The 12,248-nt window shown below is 38.9% G+C and overlaps 1 long non-coding RNA gene across 1 annotated transcript in view; it reads left to right on the top strand.

The window, feature by feature from the left end:
* LOC144291855 (uncharacterized) overlaps nt 1-12,248 on the top strand; it is a 112,131-nt gene that overhangs the window by 41,027 nt on the left and 58,856 nt on the right. Inside the window, exon 6 of the long non-coding RNA XR_013359426.1 lies at nt 4,165-4,361. This is a non-coding gene — a long non-coding RNA (uncharacterized LOC144291855). The remainder of the gene's footprint in view (nt 1-4,164; nt 4,362-12,248) is intronic.

Below are 12,248 nucleotides of genomic sequence, written 5' to 3'. Positions count from 1 at the left end.
CTGCCCCCACCCCTGGCAACCATCATGCTCTGTCTCTGTGGGTCTGACTACTTTAGACACTTCTTAAAAATGGAGTGAAATAGTATTATCTTATTGTGACTGGCTTATTCCACTTAACATGACGTCCTCAGAATTCATTCATTTTGTAGCATGTGACGAGATTTCTTCCTTTTTTTTAAAAATTTTTATTTATTTATGATAGTCAGAGAGAGAGAGAGAGAGAGAGAGGCAGAGACACAGGCAGAGGGAGAAGCAGGCTCCATGCACCGGGAGCCCGATGTGGGATTCAATCCCAGGTCTCCAGGATCGCACCCTGGGCCAAAGGCAGGCGCCAAACCTCTGCGCCACCCAGGGATCCCTCTTCCTTTTTTTAAATTAGAGACAGATAGAGAATCCCAAGCAGGCTCCACACCCAGCATGGAGCCCAGCGTGGGGTTTGATCTCACAACCTTGATGTCATGAGCCAAAATCAAGAGTAGGACACTCAACCAACTGAGCCACCCAGGTGCCCCAAGATTTACAATTTTTCTTTTTTTTAAAGATTTTATTTATTTATTCATGAGAGACACACAGAGAGAGAGAGAGAGAGAGAGGCAGAGACACAGGCAGAGGGAGAAGCAGGCTCCCTGTAGGGAGCCTGACGTGGGACTTGATCCCAGGACCCCGGGCAGACGCTCAACCGCTGAGCCCCCCAGGTGTCCCAATTTACTCCTTTTAAAAGTCTGAATAATATTCCAGTTTCTAATCAGCTTTTAACATGCCACTCATAGATGTGTGAGACAAGGTAGAGTTACCAGGCATCAGAAGAAAGCCTCTTACATGAAAAATTGAGAGACACAAATAAACCTAAAACACCAGATCACTCAGAAATAAGATCACGTTTTAAAAACTATCAATTAAAATGTCAGAGAATAGAAGATATCACATAGGAAGCAATAATGGAATAACCATTAGAAAAAAAAAAAAACAACACTAAACATGAGAAAAATCCCCCAAACCAAAAATTCCCCCAAACCCCCAAAATTCCCTCCAAACCTCAGTGGTGGAAATATCAAGCTGAGGAAATTTTTCAAAAGTGGAGGAAAAGGAAAAGAAACATGGAAAATAAGAGAAATAAGATAAAATTAGGTCAACAGGTCAGAAAACCTAAAGTCTAAAATAATAGGAATTCTAGCTGAGACAATAGAGGAAATGGAGGGGAGATAATCAACAAACTAATATACAAAAATTACCCAGAATGGAAGGGCATGAATTTTTCATGAAGGATTCATATAGTTCCTTGCAAAATGGCTCACCAACATGAAATCTCAGGACAGCAGGACAGTAAGAGCACTCTACAAATTTATAGAGTGTTTAGAAAAAGAAAGATTAGAATGATGTCAGTATCACAGCAGCAGTGCTGGAAGCTGGAAGACAATGGAGAAAAATCTTCAAAACTGATAGAAAATGATATCCAATTTAAAATTCTGTACCCAGCTAATTTATTAACCATATATCTAATTAGTATTAAACTTGTGAGTGCCATGGCTCTACTTTATCATTTCATATACTGGGTGCTGTTACAGAAATGAATATATAAGAAGATAGGTCAATTCTCTGTATTTTCTTTTTGTGTTGCTTTAAAATAAACTTTGATTTTAGTGTATTTTAGATTTATAGAAAAACTGTAAAGATAGTACAGTGTTCCCATAACCGCATAACCCCATACCTAGTTTGCCCTACTAACATCGTACATTAGTATGGTACGTTTGTCATAATTTTGGAACCATTGTTGATATGTTCTTTGTCAGATTTTCTTCATTTTTACCTTGTGTTCTTTTTCTGTTGAAAAAGATCCTGTCCAGGAACTACATTACATTTAGACATCACATGTCCTCAGGCTTCTCTTGACTATGATGGTTTCATAGACTTCCCGTATTTTTGATGACCTTGATAGTTTTGAGGGGTAGTGGTCAGGTATTTTTTAGATATCTCTGAATTGGGATTTATCTGATGTTTTTCTTATGATCAGACTGGGGTTATAAGTTCTTGGAAGGAAGACCTCAGAGTAAGGTGCCATTCTCATCACCCTGTAGGAAGGGTATGTAGTATCAGCAAACCTAATCACTGGTAATGTTGACCTTTATCACCTGGGTAACCCAGTCTCTCTTTTTCTTACTGTACTCATTCCAAGGAAGTCACTTCTGTAGCCCACACGTAGCAGATGGGAGTTAGGCTCCACATCTGAGGGTAGAGTATCTATAAAAATTATTTGAAATTCTTCTGCATGGTAGATTTGTCTTTTCCCTTCTCATTTATTTATTCAATAATTTATTTATATCAGTATTGACCCCTGGGTATTTACTTTATACTATGGATTATAATCCAATATTTATATTTATTTTGTTGTGTATTTCTTTTTGTAGCACTTATTTCAGAGATGCTGTGTCACAAAGACCCAGAAAGTCCCAGTTGTCTTTCTTTGAGTCTATAGCCTTTAGTCTAGATCCCAAAGCAGATAAAAGTGATGAACTGAAAAAATGCCCTTCTACTTGTATACAAGTCACAGACTTTTATGAAAACAAATGCAGTCAGCGTTCTCTGTTAGCAATGAAAACCATTCCATGGAAAGCACAGTGCCTGTGGAGCTTACGATCCATTCACTTACTGTAATGCCATTTCCCCTGAATTAGGTCTGTTGAGATAAATTTATGTTGTAGTTAACCTGAGCTGCTATAGAACTTGAGCCATTAAAATGCCTCTTACTGTACTGATTATCATTTGACTCATACCCCTGTCAAGCAATATATGTAGGGAAATGTGTTTTCTTTAATTTTGCAATGACTTTATAGCAGAGAATTACATTTAGAGCTTCTTCAGCAGGTTTATAAAAAAACAATCTTCACAAGATTTAGATACTCTGAATATTTCTTTTGGAAATATATTTGTTGTTTTCATTCTCCCAAGGAATTTCTCTATCTGTGGTCCTCATAGACTTAGGCTGTACACCTTCAATCATATAAAGTACGATAATTGTTCAAAACAAAGACTCATGACAAGTCATTAACCTTGGAAAGGTTACACAGAACACTGTAGAATTGCAGAAGAAGAACAACTTTAATGTGAATGTTTCTTCAATTTCATCATTCAGTGTGAGGATTTCTATCAATTGCTGCTATAAGGCATTTATCAAATTTAAGAAATTTCCTTCTATTCCTTGCTCAATAAGGTATCTTAAAATTTGAGAATTAATGTTGAATTAATCAAGCACTTTTAAAGAAAGGGTCATTTTTCTTTTCTCCTTTAATCTGTTAATGTAGTAATTTGCATCAGTAGATTTTCTGCCTGAATTTTCTATGTTGGCCATTCTTATATTCCTGGGGAAAAATGTTACATGGTTCATATAAAATATAAATTATTTGTTCCTTGAGGAGTTGGTAATGCTTTCTTATAAAAAGAATCCTGGGCCAGCATCCTTACCATTGGACAGATCTTTTACTACTTAAAAAGATTTCTTCCACATTTATTGGTCTATGTAGTTTAATAAGTCTTCTTGAGTTAATTTTGTTAATATTTTCCTAGGTGATCACTTCTTATATCCAGATTTTCAAATTTATTGGTACAAAGTTGTACTATATTATCCTGAAATAAAAATAATATTCCTTATATATATCTTATCTTTCTTGATCCTGTCTAAATGTTGTTATTTGTGTGTTTTTCTTATTTTATTTAAACTTACCAAGGTTTGTCTATTTTATTGGTCTTCTCCAATAGCCAGTTTTGAATTTACTTGATTTATTGATTTCTACTTTTTTAAAAAAATAAATAAGAGGGATGCCTGGGTGGCACAGTGGTTTGGCGCCTGCCTTTGGCCCAGGGCGCAATCCTGGAGACCCGGGATTGAATTCCTCGTCGGGCTCCCGGTGCATGGAGCCTGCTTCTCCCTCTGCCTGTGTCTCTGCCTCTCTCTCTCTCTCTCTGTGACTATCATAAATAAATAAAAATTAAAAAAGATAAGATAACACAACAAATAACTATTTAAATAACTTAGTCCTTTGTGGGAAAGATTTTGACTGGAACTGTATTGGTGATGGAGAAAACATCCAGACCAGCCCTGCTGCCCCTCTCCTTGACAAAAATGAAAGTCTCGGGTTGCTTAAATTGCTCTATTTTCTTTTTTCGTAGGAGAGCAACTGTATTGGATAGTGGTATTCACAGATTTGCAGACTTTCAAAGGTTTAAGGATATGTACCACGAGGCTGCCAGTGGTGTTTTGTCTTTAACAAACTGGCTTTGCTGGAACTGCAAAGATCCCACGCGCAGAAGATGACTGCTGCTTTAGTTACTGCTGTCAACTTCTCCGTAATGCATAAAATTCTAAGGTAATGAGGAGAGTTATAATGGGTAGTGGAGAAGTCCATGTGGGTAAACCAACTTCTATAGCAAAATAGGTAAATGATTTTACACTACGATTTTGTATCCATTATTGAGTCTGAAACACACAGAACACTAGCTTCTTAGTGACACTTGAAAATAGCTGTATCAGTCCTTTACTGCCTCTGGAGTCTTTTTATGACCATCCCTGCCGAAAAACTTCAATATTGAGGGAGAAAATAGAAGTATTCGCATTTGGAATTAAGTTTTCCATCACTTTCTATCTTTATTCTTACTGATACGCATTTGTGCAAACATGAAAGCCAGGATTGATTAGAACAATAATTTTGTGGCCCACAGAACACATGCTAAATCAGCACTCTTGTCTGGAAGCTGGACATTTATCTTTCCAAGCCAGGCTAACACCTAATTGTCTCCACATTGTGAGAAGTGTAAAGGCCATCACGACAATGGGGCAGAAAGTTGAGCCAATTCGATTTATTTAACACCTCATAACACTCGGGAGTTTTTCTTCACTGCCCAGGCTTGTAAAATTTATTATGAACCTTTAATCCCTCCCCCTGCTTTCCTGAGGGCTTTAAAGTGAATATAAAACAACAACAAACAGAGTCTATAAAAGCATTTCCACCCCCGCCGCACATGTTGCCGGCAGCTCGTCAGTGTCCCTAAGAACTTGTCCAGGTCGCGGGCGCGTCGGCCAGTTTAGGCCAGGCCTGCCTGCACTCCAGCGCTCTGCGAGCGGGGCCTTCCCAGCAAGCCGGCGATTGTGGGGATGGCAGGCCTCATTCTGTCTTTGCTGCTTAAATATTTCTATTACAAGGATAACACAGTCACACAATTAAAAAAAAAAAAACAAATACTATTACTTTTAACACAAAGACGCTATATTCACATGGAAAAAAATTAAAACATTGCAGAAAAGACTAAACTGAAAAGTAAAATTCCCTTGTTTTCATCTCTGCCTTTGCTCCAAGATACTGGTTTGTCGTTTTTTAAGTGTGAGACATGAGTATTGTCTAAGAGTGTCACCGATTACTTCAAAAGGTTGGACAAAACCAAAGTAATCAGGCTTCGGCATCTAGATTCTAATGGAAGAACAAACGCAAAACAAAACAAAACAAAACAAAACAAAATAAAAACCAGGAAAATTCCTGTAATGTAGAATTACGAGGTGTCATTTCCAAAGGCAAAAAATGGTGGCTTACTTCTCTTCCTATCCCAGTAAAGAATTAACGGTGCGTATTATTACCCTAAAGGGGGGAGATCCTGGCTCATGAACGACACTGGACCATATCATTTATCATACAAATGGACAAAAGGCATAAACCAGAACAGTCCTGGATGAGCCAGCGCACGGGGCCATCCCATGTATATTCAGTCTCTCTGGTTTCAGCATCGATTATGTGCTGCTTCACACTGTTACCTGCTCCACAAGTGCAGTCTTGTTCTACATTTTAACTAATTTTAATTTTACATTTTAAGTAGACTAATAAGTGTCCAACCCGAATGACTAGTAAAAATTGATATGTATTGATAGGAATTGAATGATTAGTAAGAATTCAATGTGTTTTTTTTTTCTTTCTTTCTTGATTGATTAGCAAAGACCTTAATAACCTCTAAGATTTTTCTGCCTCTGCCTCCAGACTATCAGCCTCTTACTTGTGATTCTGTGGTTATTGGGTTTGTCGGTTTTTGCTCAAAGCCTCTGAAATTGCATTGAGACACAGGAGGCCTTTTTACCTGATTCTGGGAGGTCTGGATTGGCAACTAATTCTGGGGCCCAGAATGTCCGGCAGCCTGTACCACTGAATTGATCAGTGGTCTCACCATATTTTCAAAGTGGATGGTCCTATTCCTGAGCTTCTATTCCGTTTCTCTTGGGATACAGTTATAGTGTTTAATGCTTGTTTGCTTTGCATTCCATCCCAAACAAATTAACAACAACAACAAACAGATTTATTTATTTATTTTAAAGATTTTATCTATTCATGAGAGACACAGAGAGAGAGAGGCAGAGAGACCCAGGGAGAGGGAGAAGTAGGCTCCATGCAGGGAGCCCGATGGGGGACTCGATCCTGGGACCCCAGCGTCACACCCTGGGCCGAAGGCAGATGCTCAACTGCTGAGCCACCCAGGCATCCCCAAAAAACAGATTTAAAGTGGGGCAGGATAAGAGGGAACAATGATGACTATTGGAGGGAAAAACAAAAACAAAAACAAAAACTAATTAAAACCTTTTTTTTTTTTTTCATGGCAGGGCTCCTTTTCACTGGAATGTCTTGATTTGCCTTATTAAGTTTGAAAATGATCCTGTACTTGCTCTCCCATCCCCTTCAGAGCCGTATAATAGTCTCAGCCTGCTAGAAAGAATGTTGGGGAGACAAGTGCTTGAGCAAATGAATGACCACACAGCACTGTAAGAACAACGATAGACAGACTTAGGAACGTTCCCGTAGAGAGGGCCGAGCTCTGTGAGGGTGGGAGTGGTGAATGGGATGTGATGTCAGGGCAGGCAGATCCTGATCTGGGTTTCGAGAGATGGGCAAATCCTTTATGGAGCACAGGCATAAAGGGATCATGAAAGACTTGTGTGAGTGTAAAAATCCCATAATTGAAGTGTCGGGTGTTGGAACTACTGTTAAAATTGATTTGTGTGGCTGGTTATGTTCTTTCACAGGAGCCTTGAAACTACGAGTGATCTCTTTATATACCGCATGTTTGTATGAAAACTGGTCCGAGGGGTATGTGAGTGACTTTGCTGTCTTAATAACTAACATTGTTTTAAAAAGACAAATGTAATTCACGTAATTAAAAATATGTATGTACAGATATATAAAATATATATTTTGGGAGGTGTATACCCACAATTAGATTCTCCTTTTTGAGGCATCCTTTTTTTTAAATTTTTAAAATTTTTTAATTTTTCCTTTTTTTTTTTGAACTGTTTGGATCTCCATAGAGGTGCCATATTTTGCAACACAGTAAGGTTTTTGAGACACCCCAAATTTATAAAGCTGTATCCAGAGATCATAACTTCCTTAGCGAACCGTAAAACACATATGCTTAAGTAATTAAAGGTACTTGTGGGGTTAAAGCATGCTTGAAACTCCCAAACAAGTTTGTAAGTACTTTTCCAGAGAACCCTTTGCCCAAGAAAGCTTACGTCGGTCCTCCGCACAGCAATAACGTGCACCACTGAACTCAGAATATCTGATGACGAGCTTTCCTCAACACAAAGAGTTGATCTTTTGCTTATTTGCCCTCCATGGGAGTATGTTGTTGAACTGTGGCTCGGGGATGCGGTGAGTTAGTAAAGGAGGGAAGTGAGAGTTTTAATTTTCCTAGTTAAGATTCATCACCATCCCTCGATACCGCTGTACCTAAATGTAGGCTGTCTTCTTGCGATGGTTAGGTTTTGGTTGGTTCTCAATGATCGAGACCCACCGGTTGTTTGTGTAGAGAATCAACAGGTGACCGCTTTGCTTGGTGCATGTCATGGCTCTGGTCTGCGGCGGGAAGTGGCTCTGGTCATCTTGGAGTGGGCCTATTCCCTTTGGTCAGCTTTTCTAGCTTTACTGCCTATAATGACTTTTCCTCACAACTCTTAACGGCTCTTTCCTCTCTTCAACCCTTTTCTTAGGGGAGAAAGAAGAGATGTAGTATAGCACCACCCTGCGGGAATTGGTACTGGGGAGACCGGTGCAAGAACATGACAGTAGAAGACCTACTTCTACCATTGTCAGTGATAAAATCCTTGATCTTGACCTACCCAATTTATGTCTCCTGCCAGCACCCCTGAAGCTGTGGCCGGCTAAATTGTTACTTTGCAAGTTGGGTAAACTCTGACTCTTTATGGTTCTTGACATTTCTTGTATAAACTCTCTGTGACCTAATTTCTTTGCCCACCCATTAAATATGGGTGTTTCCCAAAGTTCTGCTGCTGGCTTACTACTTTTCTCCTTACTCATCCTTTCCTTGGGTGATCTTATTTAGTCTCGTATGTGGTTCTAAATGATAGAAGATGCCTTGCAAATCTGCATTTCTAGCCTCAAACTCTCATTGGAGCTCTGGACTCCTATTCCCAACTCTGATGCTCAGGGCACCTCAAACTTAACATGTCTTGTACTAACTACTTGTACCCGCCTGAGTCCTCACCTCCTTTAGGATCTTTACCTCAGTTGGTGGTACAGTCATGTACCTGGGCACATAAACTAAGTGATGACCCTTGACTCCTATCCTCCTCTGAAACCCCCACATTTTAGTCATTAGAGCCACTTATTTTCCTTCTTAAATCATTTTCATTTCCAGCTTTATTATCACTACTCCCAGTTGAGCCCCTCCTATGTGGTTCTCAGCCACAATAGTGTATTAGTCAGTGTTCTCCAGAGAAATAGAATTGTATGTGCAGAAAGTACATCTGTATCTATAGATCTCCAATAGAAGATAGATATTTGGATAGCTAGCTAGCTAGACTTATTAGAAAGGGTTGGATTATGTCATTACAGAGGCTGGTAAGCCCAACATCTGGTGGTGCAGGAGACCTAGGAAGAGCCAGTATTTTAGTTCTGGGGCCATCAGGTAGGACGAAGCAATGTTGCAGATGGAAGACCACAGGCAGTTGCTTGGGGAATTCTCTCCTGCTTGAGGAAGGATTGGCCTTTTTATTCCATTCAGGCCTTCAACTGACTGGATGTAGCCCACACACAATATGGAAGTCATCTGCTTTACCCAAGTCCACCCATTTAAATGTTGATTTTACCCCAAAACACCATCATAGAAACACCTAGAATACTGTTTGACCAACTATCTGGGCACCTTATGACCCAGTCAAGTTGACCCATAAAATCAACCATCACAGATAGCCTCCCAAATGGTCTGTTTTCGCTTTTGTTCCTTTCAGATTTGTCCTCCAAAGGCATCTATCCGAAAGACAAATCAGACCACATGGCTCTTCTACTTAAAATTGTTCAGTGATTCTATATTACCTCCAGAATAAAGTCCATACTGCTAACCTCAGCTAACACACAGAGATCTAGGATCTTGCTCTGCCCATATTGCTGCAAATTACTTCCTTGCCATTCCTCACCTGACATATTGTGCTCTCTAGTGGCTTTTAGTGTTACAATTCCTTGGACACATAAAGCCAAGATTTCTGCTGTCCTTCTAAGTGGAATTCTTTCCTGCTCCCCTGGCACTTGGCCGATTCCCACTACTGACTGACACATAACTCAAGGAATATTCCTGACTTTCTTTGATTCTGTGCAGAATATGGTGTCCATATTTTTACCATAGCTTTACTACACTTATTAGAAATAATATTAGAAATATTAGAAATAAATCAGTTTAATCATGGGACTGACAAACCAACCTCTTATAAGGCAAGAGACTGTCTAATTTATTTTGTAACCTCAGCGTCTGACTAGCGTCTGACATAGTGTTGCTTGATAACTGTTGACTGATTCACTGACTGATTTGAAATCCATAAAAACTCCATATTGGAGTCGGATGGAGGACATAAAGGAAAACACAGATCTGCTTTAGTGAAAATAGAAACTAAAACAAAAATTAAAGACACCATAGAGTTTCAGATTTTTGGGGAAAGTAACTTTAAGCAACTTGTAACAAGTCAAGAGCTTCTTTTTGAGCATTAAGCATACCTGTAAGGTAGTGTCTGGCCGGTTGGTGGAGCATATGAGTCTTGACCTCAGGATTGTGGGTTCGAGCTCCATATTGGGGGCAGGGATTACTTCAAAATAAAATCTTTAAAAAAAAAGAATACCTGTCAGACCAGAGGCTACATGTGACTTTCTTCATCATGATCATAAGGCCATTTCCTTCTCTGCTAAACAGCCAGAGAGTTGGGGTTGTGGTGCAGCGATAAGCCTGAGAACCCAGGATGGAGATAAGTGATTGTTGTCGCACTAGTGGGTAAGATCAGCTGACAGTTCAAAAAATTATTTTATTTATTTATTTTTTTTCAAAAAATTATTATTAATCATTATTATTGTTATTTTTGAAAGATTTCAGATGCCTGAGAACACTATAATTATTATTATTATTATTTTTTTGTGGTTTGCACTTAATACACAGGCATTTTTTGCTGCTAGGCACTGTTTAGTCCATACACCATATTCTGGGCCCCCGAAACCATGGCAACCATGATTTCTGATCATTTGTAGGCAATTTAATTTGGCTTAAACATTTAGATCCATTATTCTGCTGGTTATTTCTGAAAATGATTTAAAACACACTTCAACAGGCATCAATTTTTATTTTATTTTTTTTCTGAACCATTAACATTATCTTTTTTTTTTTTTTTTTTTTAAGATTCTAGAGGTAGAAAGTGATTTGTAGCCATCAGGTTATCCATTTGCTTATGGACCATTCACTTAGTCTTTGAAATAGGGTTCAAAGAATTCAGTGTAGGGCAGAGATGGGTAGTATTTTTATTTTATTTTTAAAAGAGATTTATTTATTTATTTTAGAAAGAGAGAGGAGAGAGAGAGAGCAGGAGGGGCAGAGGGAGAGGGGCTTGGAGCCTGATGCTGGGCTCAATCTCACAATCCTGAGATCATGACCTGAGCTGAAACCAAGAGTCGGCTGCTTAACCAACTGAGCCGCTCAAGCGTCCTGACAAGTATTATCTTTTAAAAGAATTAATAATGGCCCTTTCTCATTTTCCTCTAAGTTAACACCATGATGAGCTCAATAACTTTTTTTTTTTAATTTCACTTATTTGAGAGTGAGAGAATGAGTGTGAGAATGGGGAGCAGCAGAGGCAGAGGGAGAAGCGGACTCCCCGCTGAGCAGGGAGCCCATGGGGGCCTGGATCCCAGGACCCTGAGATCATGACGTGAGCCGAAGGCAGGCGCTTCACCGCCTGGGCCACCCAGGGGCCCCTCAAGTACTTTCAAATCCTGAAATGCAAACTGAGATAAAGACAGTTACTGACAGTTTTACATGTGTGTTGGAAAGTAGGATGGTACCATTATTTTTTAAAGCTCTTAACTACAGGAATAAAATATGTCCAGTTTCTAACATCTCTGTACATCCAGAATCACTGTAGCTTCTCAATTTACAATAGCTGAATCATCTAGAGGTTATGAAGATTGGGGTCAGAAAATAACAGGCCGGGTTTCAATCCTCAAAGCTCAAGAGGAACTAATGTCCTTCACAGGTTTCTCCAATTGGAATCTAGAAGCTTCCCTTCATAATGACTCAAGATAAATTCCCCACATTTGTCAAAACTTGTGGATATATAAGGAAATTTTCCTTCTCTCCAACTTGAGAAAGACAGTTTTGTTTTCTCATAGTCAGTGGGTGGGGGAGTTCTAGTACTTCTTGTTGATAAAATATTTATAAGGCAATATTCTCGAAGTTGTACAATTGTGATGGTAAACACATTTATATGAAATTTAATGAGGCCAAGTGGGAGTGTAGTTAAATATCTTCTTGGAAATCTTGGCAAGTTACAACGGAGATTAAGATTCTAATTCATTTTAAAATGGGATTCAGTAATTTGTTATCTTTCAACCCTTTTGTAATTGTACTGGGGAGTCATACAAAAAGCACAAATATTAAGATTCCTTATGCCGGTGTTAGTTTGGCTTGTCAGTGTCTCTAGAGCTTCTTTTTCTTTGTTCAGATTACACACTTGGCTAAATGTTATCATTTGCATTTTGATATATACACTGGATTTTGTTAGTGGCAGAAATATCTTTATAAATAAATGAGAAGAAATTTTAAGATGTTTCATTTCTGCATGTAAACATCTGTGGGCACAAAAAGCCTGATGTTGTCAACAGAACCTTGATACTATGGTAGGGTTTTGTAATAAACAGTAGGGAAGTGTTAGTAATTGGGCAGACAGCGCG

This window comes from Canis aureus, chromosome 20 (genome assembly GCF_053574225.1).
Source record: "Canis aureus isolate CA01 chromosome 20, VMU_Caureus_v.1.0, whole genome shotgun sequence".
Classification (NCBI taxonomy): Eukaryota; Metazoa; Chordata; class Mammalia; order Carnivora; family Canidae; genus Canis; species Canis aureus.
The sequence above is the reverse complement of the archived record's forward strand: the minus strand, read 5'-3'. Positions and strand labels throughout refer to the sequence as shown.